This window comes from Cynocephalus volans, chromosome 4 (genome assembly GCF_027409185.1).
Source record: "Cynocephalus volans isolate mCynVol1 chromosome 4, mCynVol1.pri, whole genome shotgun sequence".
NCBI lineage: Eukaryota > Metazoa > Chordata > Mammalia > Dermoptera > Cynocephalidae > Cynocephalus > Cynocephalus volans.
The window spans coordinates 8,182,589-8,204,009 of NC_084463.1; the positions used below are offsets into that span (position 1 = coordinate 8,182,589).

The 21,421-nt window shown below is 47.1% G+C and overlaps 1 pseudogene; it reads left to right on the plus strand.

Moving 5' to 3' along the window:
• The first annotated feature begins 16,923 nt into the window (after window positions 1–16,923).
• Window positions 16,924–19,200, plus strand: LOC134375113 (5'-deoxynucleotidase HDDC2-like; annotated as a pseudogene).
• Window positions 19,201–21,421: the final 2,221 nt, after the last annotated feature.

The following is a 21,421-nucleotide window of genomic DNA, read 5'->3' on the forward strand; positions in this document are numbered from 1 at the left end:
CATCGGGATGAGAAAAGAGATGATGAGTTAATGTAGGGTATGCCCAGTGTCTTGCTCCACAACTTGGTGAAGGATTCACCTCAATGTAACATTTGCTATAAGACAACAAATGCTAATTTGTTCACATTTTTTTAGAGTTAATTTATCAACCCAGCAGCAGCAGCAGCAGAAATGAATGCTAATTGGCCTGAAAGTCATTCATCATTATTAAAGCTATAAAATTATGTGGTTATTAATAAACCAGGCAGGCAGATAAAAGATTTACCAGTCACTTAGGTATTTATTTATTAATTCAATAAAATTTACTAAGTACCTTCCAGAGGAAGACACTGGATTAAATGCTTTAAAATATGAATGAAAAAGATCCCTGTCCTCAAGTAGCTCAAACCTTAGTAGAGCAAGATAGGAGAAGTCCCCAAATAAGGCAAACTATGTCAAGGGCCTTAGGAGGGTAAAAACTGCCATGGCAGTTCAGAGAAGGAGTTTGCATGTCCCTCTGGGGAATCACAGAAGGGTTCATGAAGGAGATGAGATTTGGGCTGGACCTGGAAAAACAGGTAGGAGTAGAACAGACATTTATGGTGGGGCATGCTTCTAGGGAGAACATGTGCAAAGGTGGAGGTGGGGGAAATGAAGGGTATTCTTTGGAAGCAGTAAGGATTCCTGGCAGGCAGAAGCAGCATTTATGCGTAGGGAGTAGTTCCCAAGCACTGCTGAGGCCCAGCTGTGTGCCAGGCACTCTGTGCCATATGCAGGGCATATACTAATGACAGGGAAACACCAGTAAACAAAATACACAAGGTCCCTGACCTCATGGAGTTCGCAGTCCCTCCAAGGATGAGACCAGAGAACCCCCAATGCTGCCCTTCTAAACAGTTCGGGGATTTTTAGATTGGCAATGGGGAGTTAGCGACAGCTTTTAATACTACAAGGTTATGATCAGAGCCTTTTGGAAGATGAATCTGGTCCCAGAGTATAAATCTTAAGAAGAATCTTAAGAAGAAAGAGGAAAAAATCAAAAGTTCAGCTAGAAAGCCACTGCAGTAACCGAGATGAGAGATGATGACCAAAGCCAGGGAAGTAGGTAGGAAGGAAAATAAGGGTCTGAATGGAAGTGACACTACCAGGGTAGACTGTGCTTGATTTGGGAACTAGCAAGAGCAAGGAAAGCATCGAAACCTCCCTGGACTCCAGAGCCCAGCTGACTTATGGAATGTTGGCACCATTATCCAAAAACCAGGGGGTCAAGAGGAACACATTGGGATGAGAAAGAAGATGGGAGTTTATGCGGGTCTGCCCAGTGTCTGACCCACCCAGGAAGCAGGGGGTGGCCCATCCACAGAGAGATGAGAATAGCCAAGAAGCCGTGTAGAAAGGGCCCATGGGAAGGGAAGGGAAATAAAATATGGGAAGGAGGGCTGGGCTGTGAGCAGGTACACCTCCTCAAGGCCCAGGCCCTGCCGTTCTCTCTCCTTGCCTCAAGCTCTTTGGAAAGACACTTCCTCTTCCAAAAGCCATAGCTTCTCTCCATTCAGTAAAGAGAACGTACTATAGAAACGTGTGGCAACTGTAGTGGGCATATCGAAGGAGGTCTGGATACTGGTGTTGGTGAATGGACGAGGGGTTTCCATCTCCAGTGTCTCTTGTAGCTCTGATACTTTATCTCGGCTTCTTTGCTGACAGTGAGATTCTCTCCCTTCATGCTCCAGAGACCCCGACTCCTGGTCTAGAGATCCTGACTCCTCGGTTTTCCCATTACCCCCAGAGCCCGGACTGGATGGATTCCAGATGATGACCATCACTGGATCAGAAAGAACAGATCCAAAGTCACCTTGTTGCCTGCATCCTGGGCCTCTCACCTGTCCTCCTGTGTCACAGTGCACCAGAGGCAGGCAGGCCTGGGCAGGTCTGGCCAGCTCCCAGGCTGGGGTGGGAAAGTTGACATCTCTCTGGAGTTTACTCAAAGTGCATGTGCCCTAATAGAGCATGTCTTCTGGGGCCTCCCAGGGAGCCTGCGTGGTGCATCAGAACATTTCTCAGGCTTGCAAACACCTTCAATTTGCAATCCCACCACTGAAGTCTCAAAGACAGAGTGAAAAATCAACTCCCCACCAAGGACCTGATTTCCTGAGAGACTTTGAATTACCTCAGCGGCAGCGTTTCTTTATAAGTGGATAAGAAAAAGTCCCTGCCTGACTCTATTTTCTTTTTTTTTTTTTTTTCACTGGTAAGGGAATCATAACCCCTGGCTCGGTGTCGTCTGCACCATGCTCAGCCAGTGAGCACACCGCACCAGCCATCCCTATATAGGATCCGAACCCGCGGCCTTAGCGCTATCAGCGCCCACACTCTCTCGAGTGAGCCACAGGGCCGGCCCCTGACTCTATTTTCTATTGAAACATCACTTTTCTCTCATAATGCCATTAAACACACTCCAGCAAAGGAGAGCTACTGAACTGAAACAATTAGCAAATGATCAGATCTCTACTCATCTCCAGCTCTAGAGACTGGAGGAAAAGTGAGATCCATTCGCAAAAAGATGCTCCTGTTTCTGGAGAAAGTCAACCACCTGACAGACCTCTCTGAGCTGTGGAATCAAGCAGGGTCCTCCAGGAGAGGTCGAGAGAGATGGTCCACGACGGTCAAGGAGAATCTTGCTCACTCACTGGGCATTGCCAAACCCAGGTACAGGACCTGTGCTTACAGCCCTCTTAAGGCTGCTTAAGATTAGGGCTGCTCTTATCTCACCCAGGCACTATGTGGCTAACTCCATAGAAAATGCCAGAAGAATAAAAAGGGATTTTTTTCTAACAAATATTCCTTTGCAGCTAATCCACTCTTTGTAACTGTCAGGCTTCACGGGGCTGGCAGCCAGCCCATCAGATAACAATGCAGCTGTGACCTGAGAAACGTGAGAAGAGGAGCAGATTAATAAAGATGAAAAACATGTTTGGTAACTGTGTCTGAGGGAAGGATAGAAGAGAGTCCTCACAGGGATACCCTGCCAGCTCGGAGACCCCAAAACCAATGGCAGCCAGAAGCTGCTGCTACCCCCTGGGGAGAGGGCTCAGTCAGATGTGCAGGCCCTGAAAGCAGGCAGCTGGTTTCCCTCATTTTTTGCACAGGCATTTGCTCCATGAGCCTTCCTGAATCACATTAATGGAAAATGGCAGCAGAGGCACAGAGCGTCACATCACAAGGCTCATGCCTTTGGTGTCCCCCACCCCTAGCACTGGGCTGAGGACACACAGCTCTGCAGGGAGGCAGCCCAAGACCGTGCGTCCCCCCTCCCTGCTCTCTGACATGGCCCCACCAGCAGTTGTGACAGAGGGAGAGGGATCTGACTGAGAGCCATGATTTCCTAACCAAGAGTTAGCACGAGTGGTCTGACAAGTACATGAATAGGTGTGGAGACAGCAGGATAGACAGTTCCTGAGCTAAGCCTATCCTGAGATATCTGGGCTTTGGTAGAGTACAGAATAGAAATGCTGGTCGTCCGGGCTGAGTGCTATGACAGGGGCTGTTACGTAGGTGGAAGAGGAAGAAGATGAAGGAATTGAGCTCTTTGTTCGGACCCCTGCCCCTTTCTCCAATTTCCCTCCCTCCATCACCATCTATGTTGACATCCCAAAGATCTCCCCCAAACAAGTCCCCCAGATTTTCTCCAAATCCCACCATAGTGTTCCTGTGTTTTTCCTTAGATCTCCGTCCATGAGCCTCAGCAGGGCCTGCTGGCCTACGGAGCTTTGCCGAGCCTCCTGTCAGGGACCCCTTTCTCTGCCCAGAAGGAACTGGGGTCTGTGGGCTTTGGCTCCACAGTCACTACACCAAGAAGAGCAGACTGGCAGGGAGACCTGGGGAGGACAATAGTTAGGCATCAATAGGGCTCTTCATGACCCAAATAAACTCTGACCAGGAGACCCAGAACCCTGGAACACAAAGCCCAACCCTAGATCCTCTCTCTGGACTTCTCTCTGCTACCCAGCCATTTTGCCTTTGCAGAGTTACTCCCAGCCCCCGGCCATCATCTATCTGGACCCTCTTGGGGGAGTGAGAGTGCGGGATTCACTCCACTCCCCCTGGAGCAGGCTGTGCATGTCCACCAGTGTGAGAGGCAGGCAGAGTGGCACGGCCACCAGATACGTGATAACGAGGAATACACTGTGAGGGTCTCGTTAGCTCAAGGAAGTGTAGAGCCAGTGATAGACGGCTAAATAATTAAGCAAAAGTACAACCACCACTAAGGTTTACAGCCCACTCACCATGTTCCACACATGGTTCTAAGCTCTTCCCATTCATGAATTTGTCCCATCCTCCCAACGACTTACTTTTTATTGAGTAAAATTTACACAACATAAAATTTGCCATTTTAACCATTTTAAAGTGCACAATTAAGTGACTTCCTGTGCATTCACAATGCCGTGCAATCATCACCACTATATAATTCCAGAACATTTCTATCACCCCCCAAAATAAACCCCGAGCCCATTAAACAATTGCTCACAAAAACCTGCTTTTGAGGGAGGCACCCTCTTCTGACAAAGCTTAATCTCATGCTCAGTGAGAGGGAGAAATGCCAGAGTCCAGCCAGTGTTGTAGAGCAGGTCCCAAAATGTGAACTTGGAACTGAGAGGCAATAAATGGATAACTGGCACATTACTCAAATTTTACACATGAGGAAATGGAACATGGGACGTTAAGTAACTTGCTCGAGGTCACGTAGCAACTGATGGAATCAGGCTGTCTGATTCCAATATGAGGCAGACATTTGTGTCTGGAAGAAGAAAGATGCTTTGTATCTTCTCAAGTATAAACAATACAGATAAGGTGTCCCTGGACTTGTTGACTAAATTTGAAAATACTAGGAAAACGGACATTTCTGGAGCTTTGAACCAAATAGTTTAAGGAAATTTAGTGAAGAGCTCAAAAAAGTAGCAAGCCTGCAAAACTCATTAGCTATAAGAGGCACAGACCCACCCACACAATTAGGCCAAGAAGTTCAGTAGCAATCAGTAAGCATTTGTTGAACAAAACACCTAGCCAGAATCCATGGAGAACACACAGAGGCAACCTCCCCGGCTTTGATTCTCCTTCTGCTGATCCCACCTAATTTCCCCTATGATTACGTCCTCTGTTCAAGTCCTGATATTCATCCCACTGTCCTGCCACATTCCTTAGGCTTTTCTGGCTCTGTGTTGTTGTTGTTGTTTGTTTTATTTTGTTTTGTTTTTTTCCCCTTGTTTCAATTTATCTGAATCCTATCCCTTTTGATTAGACTGTGCTAATCAGACTGTAAATGTATTACAGCCTTCAATGAGCTCTCTTTTTCTGAACACAAAAAGCACATAATAACAATAGTAAACAGTGAAAGAGCCTTGTTATGTGTCAAGCAATGTGCCAAACAGTTTACTACGCATGACCTCATTTTATCCTCACGAAAGAACCCATATGAGACAACAGAGGCCTGGAGCAGTTGAATAACACATTACACAGCCACTAAGTGGCAGAACCAAGATTAGAATCTTGCTCTTTGTGATTCCAAAATCTCTAAGCCATCATATTAAAAAGGTGTCTCAACTGAGTTAGGACATCACAATGTAGCCCTTCATCATATGGAGCTAATACTGTTTTCTAATTATTTTGCACATACACTGGCCTTTTTCTTTCTGCCAGATTACAAGCACTTTGAGGGCAGCTCAACACAGTGCTTCACATATATGTACATTAATCACCTTCTCTTCTGTGCGCCCCACAGTGTCTATGTCAGTGATGAAAGGGTCTGATATTCAGAAGCAGAAATTAATGGACTTATCTGGAAGGAGAACTTATCCTTGAACTTGACCCAGACAGTGAAGGAGAACTATATGATCAGTATCTCTGAGAGGTGAACTGGGGGATGGGGAAGTGCAGGGCAGGACAACACATTGCTCTGTGGCTGGCCTGGAACCCCAGGCTCAATAGTAATGTCAGCCTAAGAATAACAACAACTCCCATTTTTAGAGCCCCTGATATGTGTCAGACACCAATCTAAGTGCTGAATTTACAGTATCTCATTAGTCCACATAACAAGCCTATGGGGTAGCTACTGCTATTATCTCTGCTTTATTGATGAGGAAATCAAGACTCAGAGAACTTGCCTAAAGGTTCACAGCTGGTAAGTGGTAGAATTTGAATTTGCATCCAAAGTTTTCTGATTCTAAAGCCAGAGGGGACCTCCAAAACCCACTTAGGGAATAGCACCTCCCACCTAAGTACAAATACTCAGATTTTTCATATTATCAGATATTCACTATTTGATAAACAGCAGTGAATTGATTCACATAAGATGTGTCCCTGGCCATGGAGAGGATTACAATCCAGACAGATGAAGGGAAACAACCTCCGGGGCTGGACAACAGGGAAATGGGCTGCCCCGCCAAGGAACTAGAGGGAAAAGAGTAAAAGCATGGGAAGGCTGGGTAAGGATCTAACCAGATGACTTCTCCGCTTCCTTCCAGCATGCAATCAGAGATGGAAGAACTGAACTCTAGCAGAGTGCAGACTTGGGAACACATACTTTGTAGGCTTCAGAATACAAGAAGTAGATGCTGACACAGAGCGTGGTTGGAACGTCCAATGGGACACACACAGAGGGATCAGAGCAGAAGCCAGAGAACTGAGTGTCAGGAAACACTCAGCGCTAGAGCCAGAGAGACCGTCAGAGAGGCAGGAAGCAGGGGAGGGTCACACCAACTTAGTCAGAGGGCGGCAGCAAGTAAGTGCAGATCAGTGAGCACTTATTCCTTTGATGCTCTAGCCATTCAACAAATATTTACTGAGTATGAATGTGCGCCAGCACTGTTCCTGGAGCTAGAGAGAGGTGAACACACAGGTAAAGCCCTGCCCTCAGGGAGCTGACACTCTCGGAAGGCTGGTGAGTAAAAACAGCTCATTGTGGGGCCATGGGAAGCGATCATGATTCCTGCCCCCAAATCACCTAAAGCTGGGCTACGGATACTAAACAAAAACATGTCGAGCTACATTACAATCCAATATTTAAGTAAGATTTAAAGGAAAAAACAGACATGAGAGAAATGAGCAGGTCAAATAAAGTTTTGTCCTGCCAGATAGAAGAGATACAGACGTATTTGGAGGAAGAGTAGAACGTGAGCCAGGTATAATGTTAAACTGTTTTACACTGTTTAAAAAAATTAAACTTTCATATTCCTCAGAAACCGAATCTTATTACCACTACTTCTTAAGTAATATATCTGTCTCTCCTAGATGTAGTTCTAGAAGCCCTGCTGTCTCAGCTGGGCCAAGCCGGGCAGCCCCTGCCCCAGAGGCAAGACAATTCAAAGAAGATGGTGGCCAGAATTCATTCATAAACCAGCATTTATTCTTTGTAACAAGCCATATAAAATTTATAAAATGATCATAAGATGTACATCAAAGATGAAAAAGACATTAAAGATCATCTGACCTGATTTGCTTCTATAAATGAAGAAACTGAGGCAGGAGGGCATGAAATGGTTTGTCCATGGTGAATCAGCAGCATTGGCAGACTTATACACAAGTTTTCTAGCAATCCCTCTTCCCACAAAGAGACAAAGGACCACGATCCAGGCAGAAGTGAGGAGAGCAGGGAATCTCTGAGGTCCTTCCCAACACCAGCCCTGAGCAATACCTTTACTGAGCCCCTCACCTGTGGCTTTCCCTGCCTGACAGTTATTCCATCAGTGATCCCAACTCTGGCTGTACAATAAGATCTCACCTGACAGGTCTCTAAAGTTCAGACCCCACCTGGTCCTGGGGACTCCGGTGAGACACTGCTCGGAAAGGCAGGCCCCGAGCTGGTGCAGGCTTCCCAGGGCTGCCTAGTCCTGACCAGAACTCTGAAGTGTAGCAGCACAAGCCCTACAGGATATAAAATCCCTCTCAGTTTCTCAAAGCAAACAGAAATGAGGGCAGCAAGCCACAGGCAATGGCAGAAGACCTGTTTGGTGGTTCTCTTTGCCAGAGTCCACCAGCACCAGCCAGGGCTGGGGCAGAAACCAGCAGCCCAGCCCAGTTCTCCACTGGACCAAGGGAAGCTGTAAGCCCTACTTGCTCTCAAGGACTCACACCTGGGAAAGCATTCAGGGTAGTGTCAGAGAATCCAGGGGCTCCAGGGGGTGGGTGGAGACTGGATAAGGCTGCTCACCACCACCACCACCACCACCACCACCATGGGTGGGAAGGAAGAAGAGCTCTTGTTTGCCCAGGAGGCTGCGCCCTGCCCTGGGGAGGAAGCAGCTCCCCAGAAATGACACTTGAGGACCTGGCTTGGGGCCAGGAGAGCATATAGCTCAGGGTTTTGTTTCCCCTTTATAAATGGAGGCAGGCGAGGAAAGGAATTCTTTGGCTGAGTAACACAATACTTCTGGGTCCGGCCCACCAGGCTTGGCCCTGGGAAGAGCAAACAAGCTGCCTGCCCTGTCCCAACTGGTTTGTGGACACTTGCCACTGGCTGCCACTCACTGTGCTGAGGTGTGGACGCTGGGGCAAGGGGGAAGCAGATCCCCAGGGACAGCAGGATTGTTGGGGGAGATCTATAGCCCAGCCCCAATCCCCAGAGTGAGACCAAAGCCTGATACTTAATGCCGTCAGATATAACTCGGCAACCCACCCACCCCATGCCATCTCAGGCCCCACTTTCCTCACTGACCCAGGCCTCAGAACCCAGCTGTAAGTCCAGGTTTCCTCCTCATAAGCCCCACAAGCTGAGGAGCTTCCCAAATACCATCTGCCTGGGCTGAGGTCCACCCCCACTGATATGTGTTTTCTACCTGTCATATGCCAGGAGCAAGCACCCAGACCACTTGCTGTGATCCAAATGGCCAACCCCAAAGAAAATGTTAATAACGACCAGCATCCATATATATTTTGCAATTTACAAAGTGCATTTTACAGAAAGTATTTTCATTCTCACAACAACCTTCTAAATACGACATTATCATCTGCCCATTTTACAGATAGGGAAGCAAGAGGCTCAAAGAGGTGTCTCCCAAAGTGTCAAATTGTTGAGCCCAAGCTGTTGAACTCTGCATCTCACTCCATCAGTCACTACAAACCCGGCAGCCCAATCATCAGTATTGACCATCAGTAGAATTGGTGATGACTAACTCCAGCCTTGGCAACCCCTGGCTTTCAGAACTGGCAGCTGGACGAATGAAAGGCTCTCACCTGGCAGGCTGAAGGGGGCCAGGTAGCTGTGGGGACGGCTCTCACCTGACCCTGCTCGCCTGGCTGCAGCCTGTCCCCAGCAGGTGCCCTCTCCCCTACCCACTGCCTGCCCACCCCGCCCAGCCACACACCCCAGGCAGGGCACCCTGATCGCTGTTTGTTTTGCTGAGAGTTTCCGTTGGCTCGCGTGTGACTGTTTGTTGTGTTTCTCCTGCAGATGGCAGACGGTGTGCCCTCCCCACCTTCACCCCACCCCAAGGGCTGTGTGGAAAGCAGACGCTGCAGGGCAGAACAAAAGCCTAGCAGGTGAACAGCCCCGTCTGCCGGCTTCTTTTATCCAACCCAAGTCGTAGACAATATCCGCACAAAATTCCTTTCAACTCCCCCATCATCTGGAACTCTTCCTGCCTGGCTCCCATCCCACTGGGGCCCCCAGCACCCCCACCCTCACAAAGACATCTGCTCCTCTGATGGGGCAAGGGACACACAGTTCCTCAGAGCAATTTTTTTTTTTTTTTTTTTTGGCTTCCATCCGTTACACCCTCTCAGAACCCAGAGACCCCATGCTCACAGGAACTTCCAAAAAATGGGGAGGAGTGTATTGACCTGTGGAATGTGGATAATAGCTCTCATGCTGCAGAGCTCAGAACTCCTCAGCAGAAGGGCCCACAGAGACCCTTGTCTTTGTACTGCCCCTGAGGAGGCCCCCAATGAGGCGGAGGGTTCCTGCTGGAATCTGGAATGGAGGAGACTGGAAAGGCATAAAGTTTCTCTGTTTTTATAGCTAATGTTTCTCATTCACAAATCTCAGTGCTCCCATCTTGACCCAAGAGCTGTGCTCAACATGAGGACTGGTGTCTCTCTCTCTAGAAGAATTCTGGGCCGATGCCAGTGAATGGGCTACCACAGGGTATAGGGAGAGAGCACCTCTGAGTGTCCTTGCTGCTGTACCTGAAGCTAGAGCTGCAATGGCCAGAGCTTAGGGCCACCCCCTGCACCCCCACCATTCAGCAGCTCAGGAACAGGCTCTTCTCTCCACCTCAGGCTGTACTCCCCAGTTTCCATCCTGTTGTCTCTCACCTGCTATACCACTCTGTCCAGTTTCCCAGGTTGATAGCTTGGCTAACCAGTATTCCTGGATTTTCTTTCCAGCCCTGGTGGTGTCTTTGGTGATCTCCATCAGTAACATGTCTTATAGGCCAAGGGCCAAGCTCACTCTACCCTCATGCTCAGCTCAGACCTGCAGGATCCCAGCCAAGCCCATAGCCCCCCAGGAGGGGAAATGATGGTCATGACTCTTGACCCTACTGGACAACATTTTATGCCCACCTGGAAGCAGGGCCTTGGAGATGTCCAAGCTGGCCCTGGCATCAAGGGTGAAGAAGTGGCTGAAGATGGTGCTCAGAGGAAGAAGCCAAGGAGGAGGGCAGGGAGACACAGAAGTCTCCGGTGTCACCCCCATGGCAGTTCTACAGTTCTGCTGATGTTGTCACAGAGTCCTAGATTCCCTAGATCTAACGTTCGTGGGTTAGGCTTCTGTCTCCAATTTGTGCAGGCCAAATTCTAGCACAAAAAGGGAACTTGGGCCTCAATATGCAAATGCTGCCTTCCTCAGTCCCTGAGACACAATATGATTTGGGACACATGGCCAGTCGGCACCCTACTTTCCCGCATGAATCCTTTGGCTCACGCAGTCTCCCAACCCAACCCCTGGCTTCCAGACCTTTGAGGCCTGGCTCTGACATTTCTTCCTCTGTGAAATCTTCCCCAATCCCTTCAGTTAGCCACTATCAGAAACCAAGAACTCTTGTAGGGCATTTCTCTGTAGCACTTACCAAATTCTGCCAGACAATTTAGCTATTGGGGCAAACAGCCCATCTGTAAACTCCTGAACAACAGAGATACTTTATTCATCTGTTCTCACCCACCACCTCCAGAAACTAGTACTGTGCCTTACCCGAAGTAAAGATTTTCTGGATCAATAAATACCGGATAATGCCCCCAAGTCCCTCTTTTGATTGACCACTAAGGATCCTAGCCAGGGGTAGAGGGAAAAGAAAACAGGAAAACCAAAACCTGTCCCCATCTCCTTGATGACCACATACATTACTCTAAGTTTCAAAAGACAGTGCTAGAGAATACCACAGGTGATATGGTCAGAGGATCCCTGGCTATGAGAACCTCCCTTGTCCTAACTGGACACTGTCCTGTGGTGCTGCTGTCCCTGCACGCCTATCTATCAGAAACCTCTGGTTGACAAATTAAGCATATTTTCAAATCCCCAATTCCTTGAACTTGAGGAAAAGCAGGTTTCCCTGGCCCAGGTGCTGAGTGCTGCCTGACCAGCACGTGGGCTGCCCTCTCTCCCGCACACTCACCAGGGCAGGGCAGCTAAGCTCTGTGGTCTGGACCCCAGTGAGGCCTCCTGGTGATTTGCATATAATCACACAATGCCAGGCACGACAAAGCCACTCAATACAGTAGAGCCTTCTCAGCTGAGTTTAAGGTTTAATCTCCTTAATACAAAAGTCTCTGCTTTGCTTTTGACGGGTTCTGGGACTCTTGCTAATGATGCTAAACAAATAATCACCCTTTATCCCCCTCTGGAGGCTTTGCCGGGCGCATTGTGGCTGCACAGGCCCCGGTTGTTGTGGTTTACGGGCCAGGCCTGCACCTGCACTGTTGGTGTGAGCTCATCTGGACGCCCAGCAGGGCTCTTTAAAGGGAGCCAGGAGAAGTGCCAGTACAGGGGCTGCTCTCACCCCTGAGCCAGACACCAGCTCTAGGCTGCCCTACTGTCATAGCACCCCATTCATCCCCTCGGGAAACACTCACTCCCCCCTCCCCCCAAAACCCAGCTTCTTCTCTGAACATGTTCCAAGTTGATCCTCTTCCTCTTCCAGTGTCCAGCCCCCTAAAGCTTCCCTCCCAGACTCACCCCCCTCAGTTTCTGCACCTTTTCCCCCACTGTCTGGGTGTCATTCCTATGTCAATTCTTCTACTTACTTCAGCATTTCACCCTTAGGACTCACAGGGCTATCCCAAGAAGAGAGCCTCCAGGACACCCATTCAAAGACACACTTGGTGCTTTTACTCTTGGCTCTAGCCTGCCTCCTGCCCCCTGCCCCCAACCAGGTCGTTTTGAAAATGAACTGTGATCCCCTGTCTCTTATACTGATGCAGGATTTGGAAGTTGGTAATCAAACTGGTGGCTCAAATCAGGGTGCCCTGGCCATCTTGGTTATCCATTTCTGTGTAACGACCTCAAAATTTAGTAGCATAAGACAATAGTCATTTTGTTATATATCACAATGCTGTAGTTCAGAAATCTGTTCAGGGCTCAGCTGGGCAAGTCTTCTCTATATGGCACTGATGGGGGTTACTCTGTGATATTCAGCTGGCAAAGAAAATGATCTTCAGATCTGAGATGGTTTCTCTCTCATGTCTAATGTCCTGGCAGGTATGGCTAGAAGGTTTGGCTCAGCTGGAACTGTTGTCTAAAGGGCCTATCTGTGGCCTCTCCAGCTTGGTAGTCTCAAGATAATAAGAATCCTTCCATTAGTAGATCAAGGGTCCCAGAGAAGGTATTCCAAAAGAACTGTGAAAAAGCTGCAACACTTCATATGACCTAAGCTCAGAAATCACAGAATCTCACTTCTACCGCATTCTGTTGGTCAAGCAGATTCAAAAGAAGGAAATTTGCAGACATCGTAATCCACCACACCAGCTACAAATGTCTTCTCAGGAGCCACCAGCCCCTATAACTAGTCCAGGAGCAAAGGCTCTTGGACCCAAAGGCTGAATAGCCTAGCCTTGCAAATAGAACATCACGGTTACCAGCCTGCGTACACTAGGTGCTGGCATCACTCTCATTCTTTCCCCCAGAGACTCAAACCAACATCCTATTCTGGCCAGGTACAGAGTCCCCAGTTGACCTCCTGCTTGGCCTGCCTCTCACCTGCCTTGGCTGCCAGCAGGACCTTTGGTTTTTCTTGGTTGCTGCCAGACCTAGATCTGCCCTTTTCAGATTTTTGTTCACAGATGGCTTTAAATGAGAGATAAGGAAGCTTGAGTCAGGTCAGTGCAGAGGCAAAGATGCTGTCACAAGATAGGGGGGTTAATGCCCCATACCTGAAATCCCATCCCAGCCTTGCAAATTGTCTCCAGCAGCAAGTCTGTGCTGTAGGGAAGGTTGTCACTGTGTCGCTGCTCTAAGGCTCTCTGGGAGTCAAAGGTGGGCTGTGGGGATGAGGAGGCATGAGAGTGGTGAGGGAATAGCTCTCTATCCTCCACACCACTTAGGTACTGAGTCACATCAACACCTAAGCAACACCTGGTCAGACAGGCTCCAGCAGACCCATCTGGCCCATACCAGCTGCACTCTCCCTGGCTCCAGGCTGGGAGTGGCAGGCATCTGGCAGAGCAAGCAGCGGGTCACATGGGCCAGGGCCACAGAGAGGTCTTTTTTAGTTTCTTCATAAATATTTCATAATAAAATTGGAAATGCATTTAAGTCATACAGAAAGGAATGAAGAGCACCATAACAAACTCCCATGCACCCACAACCTGATTTAAGAAATAAAACATTACCGTATCTATTCTCAGGGCCCTGAAGAGTTGAGCACAGAAGAGGGTCTGCTCATTTCCATGCAGGAAGGAAAGAAGCATCGATAGGAAAGAAGGAAGCCAATGTCAGCATCAGCAATGGCTGCTCCATCCAGAGCAAGACCACTGATTGGGTGCCACAGTCAAGGGAGATTTCAGGAGTTTGGGAAAAGACTATAGAGAACATAGAACATTCCTTCTTCCAACTGCCAGCTCAGGGACTTCCCAGATTCCATCATCAGATTCAGTCTCCAGTTCCTTAGGGACTCATTAGGGATTGAGTTTTCATCCCTGTCTGTGTGTGAGCTGTTTATGCTCATCCGTCTCCCACATTTGACTGTGCCTTATTCACTTTTGATCTCTCAAAGTTCTTGTACAGTGTCAGGACTCTTTGCCATCAAGTTGAATGTATGGTTAATTCTTGGGAAAACCCCAAGAATTGGGCAGGGGACAGGAGAGTTAACACAAAGTGAAAGAAAAAATGAGTTGAAATAAGAGACCAGAGCATACCTAGGAGCCAGATCTTGGTTTCTAATATCATTCTCCAATAAAAAGAGCCAGAACTCTTTGGAAAATGGCTGATTTTAGGACTGGGGTAGGAAATATACAAGATGAGCCTGGGAAATCTTACAGTTCCAAAAAAGTAAGGAAATGCTAAAAAAAAAAAAAAAAAAATCGCAATTATGGGGGATGTCAAAAGGACCCCATAGCCGACTGAAAGAGCTCCCAATAGCCAATGGATAATTTTGAGGAAAAAAAAAAAATACTTTCAACCAAAAATATGAAATAAATGATTAAATAAATAAATAAGAGACAAATCTCACATGCTGAAGAATTCCAAATAATTTACATAGATACTCCACCCTCGGGGAGATGGAGCATAACTTCCCACTCCTTAAGTATGGGCTGTGTATAGTGACTTTCCTCCAATGAGTACAGTATGGAAAAATTTAAAGTTACTTTCCAGTGGAGGAAACCTAACAAACACTGCCTCAGCCAAGTGATCAAGGTCAGCACCAAGAGTGACACGTCATGTTGATAGTAAGTACCCTTGATATGATGTAATGAAAAGGGCACCTCATCAAGGTAATCTTCCTCTGAAAAACCCATAACTCCAGTCCAATCATTAGAAAAATATCAGATAAATCCCAATTAAGGAACATTCTACAAAATACGTGACAAGTACTCATCAAAACTGTCAAGATCATTGAAAACAAGGAAGGTCTAAGAACCTGTCTCAACAGAGAGCAGCCTAAGAAGACAGAGGGCTGCATGTAGTGTATGATCCTGGAACAGAGAAACCCAGTAGGTAAAAACTAAGGAAATCTGAACAAAGTAAGCACTTTATTTAATAATAATGTATTGGTTCATTAATTATAACAAATGTGCCATATTAATGTGATATGTCAATAATAGGAGAAACTGGGTGTGAGGTATACGAGAACCCTCCGTACTATCTTGGTAATTTTTATGTAAATCTAAAACTGTTCTAAAAAAATAAAGTTTATCCAAAAAATGGTCATGTTTCAAGAAAAACAAATAACTGTAAAAACAGAGGGAAAAAAATAAGAGACGGATGGGACTTTGGAATCGTGGAAGTTACGGCATTTGTCAGACCAGTGAAAAGTCAGGTAAAATCCGGACTGAAAGCAGCAGCTCTGCCAGGGGCCTGGGAGAGGGCGGTTTTAGGAGACAGTAACCATAGAAGTCATAGAGCTAGAGAGATGGATGAGGACCTGGAGCCGCAAAGGCATGTCAGCTATCAGAAAGTGTGGTCTTTAGGTGATGGTCAAAAAGACAGGACAAAGCACTCTCAGAAGCCTCAAGCAGAGATACACTGGGCAACACAGGGGAGTCTCTGAGACAGTGCTGTAGGGGGAAGAAAAAACAGGCTGAGACAGCACAACAGCCTCTACATACAAAGTACATGTGCTTAATCCCAGTTTTGCAAGAATGCACACAAACACACATCCAATGTGTTAGAATGATTGTCTACGGGGAGATGGAAGTTAGAATAAATGGGGGAAAATAAATGAATGAAACAGAAGAGGGTTCCTGACCATGAAAATGTGCCTGAACTGAGCATGATTAACTCAATCCCTACACCTGAGGAGTGGGGGGTGAGAGACAGACAGACAGACAGAGCAGAGAGCGAGAGAAGGTGAAAAGAGAGAAAGGAAGCTGGCCAATTAGCTCAGTTGGTTAGAGCATGGTGCTGATAAAACCAATCGATCCCTGTATCAGCTGGCAAAAAAAGAAAAAAAAGGGCGGGGGAAACAGGATTCAGAAGAGGTGATGGAAGCAGAGATTTTCTTCAAAGCTGGAGGGAAAGGCAGCAGGAAGGAAACTGCGGTGGTGAGGGGAGGCTGCAGATGCTGGAGGAGGAGGCAGGCCAGCACCTCTGTGAGAGGCGGGGAGGAGGGAGGGCTCTACCAAAGCCAACGTCAAGCAAGAAAGTTTGTTTTTGAAAGCCATAACCCTCCCCGTCAAATGGGGCATTCAAATATAAGCCTTAGGGGACAGAAAAAAAGAAATACTGGTGAGGGAGAAAGAAGCAGCGGTGGCAAAGGAGAGAGAGGGAGAGCAAAGCAAAGCCCGGGCTTTGCAATCATGGTGCTAGGAAGACGGCACTGACCGGGTCTCAGGCACTCGCCCTCATTCTACCAGCAACCAGCGTTTGACCTTGTGAAATCCCTTAACCTCTCTGAGCCTCCATTTCCTCATCTTTAAAAGGAGGGGTCGGAACCAGTAAGCTCCCTTCTGTGATTCCAGCTGTTCACGCAATTCGTGAGCTAAGGCGGGAAGGAAGACCATGGCTTTACCTGTCGGGGGCTGGTTTCGTGGTGTGCTCCTCGGCACTTCACTCTCCTGGGGCAGCATTCTCTTCTCTGAGCCCTTTCCATGTGCGCAGGCGATCACACAACTCAGCACGCATTCTACATCTTTTATTGTGCCCTCATTTGTCATATATTGGGCCCTATGAGGGTAGAGTCTGCCCATGCCCTGTGCTTCTTCTGTATTCCCACAAGACTGAGCCTGCGAAAGGAGTTCATTAAATATTGTGACACATTCTAGGCCCAAAATATTCTCAGTGGCTAAAGACTCTGAGGCCAGATGTCTCAAGGTAAAGAACAACTTGTAATTATCAGATTTTTATTTAAACTTGGATCTAAGGATATTTTTAAAAATCTTTTCCAGTTTGTTATTCCTAGAAATCCTATCCAGTGACCTGACCTTCAGGGAATTTTCTGTCTTGTCTTGTGTTGACCCAGAACTAGTCACTTCCCCTCTTTGGGCCTCAGTTTCCCCAGCTACAAAATAAAAGCATTGAAAGGCATAGACTGTAGGGTCCCTTCCAGCTCTAAGAGTCTCCACCCACTGAAATAATCTGATCCTGTTCAGGCCCCCAGGACCCTTTTAGCAGCCAAGGACAACCTCAGAGTCCCACGCACCTGGCAGAAAGTTACTGTTGAAACTGATTTCACAGAAGGGAGGGGAATGTAGAGCGCTGCCATCCATGATTGTGACAGACACAGGATGGAGAGAGCAGAAGTCACGGGACTTCCCATAAGATGTCAGAGCAAGAGGAGGCTCGCCTATCTTCCCACAGAAGAAGGAAAGTTGATGAGATAAACCCACATTCCCACCTGGGAAATTTATGTAATTGATATGGAAAGAACAGGCTGAAGATCCAGAACACCCAGGTTCTACCCCTGACCTCACCTCTATGGATGGTATTAGGCACATGACTTAACCTCTTTGAGCCTCCATTTCTCACATGATGAAATGAGGTTCATTGCAATGTCTACCCCACATGGTGGTTAGGAGTATCAAGAAGAGTGGTATGTGGCAAAGTTCCTTGCAAAACTTTGCTGCTTAAGGAGTGTTCTGATAACCACAGCCTTATCTGATAGCTTGTTAGAAATGCAGAATCTAGGGCCCCACCCCGGACCACCCATGGGTGAATCAGAATCTCCCTTTTAAAAAGGTCCCCAGGTGATTGTCAGGGACAGTAGAGTTTTCACAGAATTGTAAAATATTACACAGATGTTAATCTTAATTTCAAAGTAATTAAGATAATAATACTAATTCTCTCTCTCTCCCTCTCTCTCTCCCTCTCCCTCTCCCTCTCCCTCTCCCTCTCCCTCCATCTGTCTCTCTTTCTCTCTCTCTCTCTCTCTCCCTCTATCCCTCTCACACACACACACACACACACACACACACACACACACACACACACACGCACGCACGCACACACACACACGTGCGCGCACACCCTCACCGGCCACAGCATTTCCTCTTTCTCTCCATTGAACACCCCTCCCACCTCCGCCCCATTTTACTTCCTGCAAGCTCACAGTGCCACCTTCTGGAAAGACAAGGGCAGGTGACTGAGCCACTCAGATGGGAATGACCTAGATGGTGTGCAGGGCAGGGGGCCACTCAGGAGTCTAGAAGACCCTGCAGAGAAGTGGTTTTGCAGGAGGATGTCAACCTGCACTGAACAACATGGTAGCCACCAGCCGCATGTGGCTATTGAGCACTTGAACTATGGCTAGTGCAAGTTGAAATATGCTGTAAGTGTAAAATGTGCACTGGGTTTTAAGACTTAGAACCCAAAAAAGAATATGAAATATCACATTATTAGTTTTTATATTGATTACATCTTAAAGTAATGTTTTAAATACAGTGGATAAAATAAAATGTTATTAAAATTAATTTCACCTGTTTCTTTTTATTTTTTAACGTGGCTACTTGAACATTTAAAATTGCATATGTGGGAGTTACAAAAACAATTACTGAGAGCCTAGAATGTGCCAAGACTGTGTCTGCCACGAATGGTGCAACATCCGACCGGCAGCCACCATGGCCAGGAAGGTGGAAAACCAGGAGAGTCCCATGGACTGGCTGGGTATACAAAAATGTCCAGGGCCAGAGAGCGTATCAGATCACATGTATCACATGGCAATTATGGCTATGGTGACCAAAGATGACCATCTTAACAAAGACTGATGTGTACGCCTAGCCCTGGGTCACGATATGGCAGAATGCATCGCTGGGGACATAGCACCAGCAGATAACAACCCCAACAAAGAAAAACATAGGAGAGAAGAGGAAGCTAAAAAAGCAGATAACCCAGCGCCTCCTACCAGAGTACGAGACCCAATCTACTGCAGAAGCCAGATTTGTGAAGCAGCTGGACCAGTGTGGGATGATTCTCAGGCATCTGAATATGAAAACCTCAAGAACAAACCCGGGAGATTGCAAGACTTCTACGATTCCACAGCAGGAAAATCCAGTCGCCCAGAGATAGCCCAGCCTGTTTCTGAACTTGAGGTGGAAAGAAATGCTAACATACGAGCTGCAGCCATCAGTGAACCACACCCCTGAACCGCACCCCTGAGCCACTCTCTACGTTGCTGTGCTCCTGTAACAGACATTCCATTTTTCTGTTTCTCAGCGTTATGTTTTACCTCTGTTGGTCTGTTGATTTCCACAGATGTGAGTTTGTTTATTTTCAGTTATCTGGACTTCAGCAAGAAATATGATGTAATTTGGGCACTAAAAGAAGCCACAGAACAGAAAACGACATGAAAATACCATGGATGAAGACTGGAGCAGGGAGAGAAGAGCCTTTTTATGAGTTAACTAAATAAGTAAAGATTAAACATCAAAAAATAAATAAATAAAATAAAATTACATACGTGACTCACATATGTAATGTCCATATTTCTATTGGACAGCACTGTGACAAGCCAGGTTTTCTCAGAATATGGGTTCTCAGGGGTCTTAATTTCTTCCCCCTCAAATATGTCTCTGCAAGGAGCGCTTACTTCTGCAGCCCAGTAATTCCCCTTCTAGCCCCAGCTCCACAAACAGCATCCAACAATCTTTCTGAGCTTGCAGCACATGCTTTTGGGTATCACCAGCCCCAGAAGAGAGCCTGGTACATAGTCAGTGTACAATAACTATATGCAGAATGAATGAATAAGTAAATGAAGTGCCCTCTCTAGGGGACACCTTGTCCTGGATGGGCAAATCTCTTTTTAGAAGCAACCAAGTCATAAGTCATTAAGAGGAAAAGTTAGTGAATTACATGGGACTAATCAGATCAGAAACACCAGTTCTTATTTTCAAAACAGAGGTCCAATGACAAAGTAATACAGTAAGTTTTCTTAAGGTTCTGCCACCCCAAGACTATCCAAACTTGGAATCAGAAGTCCCATTTACAAGTTATAATTTGGGTTTACAAGCTGGGTGGCCATGAGAGTCCGAGCCTCAGATTCCTTTCCTTAGTGGCCACACCTCCCCAGCAGCATTTACCTTCTGCTACCACTTTATGGCTTTCCAAGCACTTCCTAGCAGTTAGCTTGATTGATTTTCACAACAGCTATAAGGTGGTGGGTGGGGGAAGAGGGGGGGTAGTAGTAGTTATTACTGTTTACTTACAAGCAATAAATCAACTGATTATCCAATTTTGAAAGGTTATTAAAGACAACACCAGGACTGGAGCCCTTCTCTCCACCACCTGCTGAATGCTTGAATCCATAGCATTATGTGGTAATTCCAGGGTTCACTGGCCAGTTTACAGTTTCAATATGCACGTTCTTTAAGAGCATTTGAGTGGTTGTGTGGCTTTGTTAAAACTTTCAGTCTTTCTGGGCCTCAGTCTTCTCTGTAAATTGGGAGGAGAGAACTAAATCTCTAAGATCCTTTCTAATGCTAAAATCAATGGATCTCTGAAACTTGGCCATACATACTCCAAGGCAGAAGCCTTAAGTTTCATTCCCTTTGCATCTCTCCTGCAAAATCCTGCAGAGTACAGAGTACTTAAATGAGGTTGCCTGGCTTTGCCTTGCAAAAGGAGGGAAGGGAGCTGGGATGTCCCTTACCCTCATTAAGCCCAGATCTACACACATACACACACGCACACACTCACACACACACACACACACACACACATACACACACACTCACTCACTCACTCACACACACTCCACTGTCACCTCTAGGAAGGAAAAGGACTTACAGAGAGAGGAAAAAGAGAGTGGAACATTTAAGTTGTCTGGACCAAAGCTGCCCGGAGGATCCCTATCTCTGGTTTCATCTTCATGAAGTATTCAGTGAGTGATTCCTGGAGCCCCCATGAGTGGTAGAAATGGTCCTTCCAGGCATTTCTCTGCATTCAGATCCTGGGCCCAGATCTCTCTGTGCCTCTCCTATTGAGCCATTCTTATCTGTGCCTCTGCCTTTTGCTCCTCTCTCTTTCTCCATCTGCATCTCCAGAAGTCATTCTGCGGGTTTGTCCCCTCCCCTGCACCTCTATGTCTACCTCTCTCCCTGCCGCTGTCACCCTTGCCCAGAAGGTGAGAGTTCTCCCCTTTGAGGGCATCCCAGAATCGTGGGTCTTCATAGCTCTCTTCTGCTTTGCTCTCCAGAACACCACATGCCTGAGCAGGGAGAATCCTCAGGACTGCGGGGACAGAATGCCCTGCACAAAAAAAGACCTGGATCCACCAGGATGCCCAGAGGGTAAGGGCTAGGGCTGAATTTGTGCCAAAGGAGTTGGGGGTAAAATTGAGGAGTGGGGACAGAAAAACAGCTCTGGAGG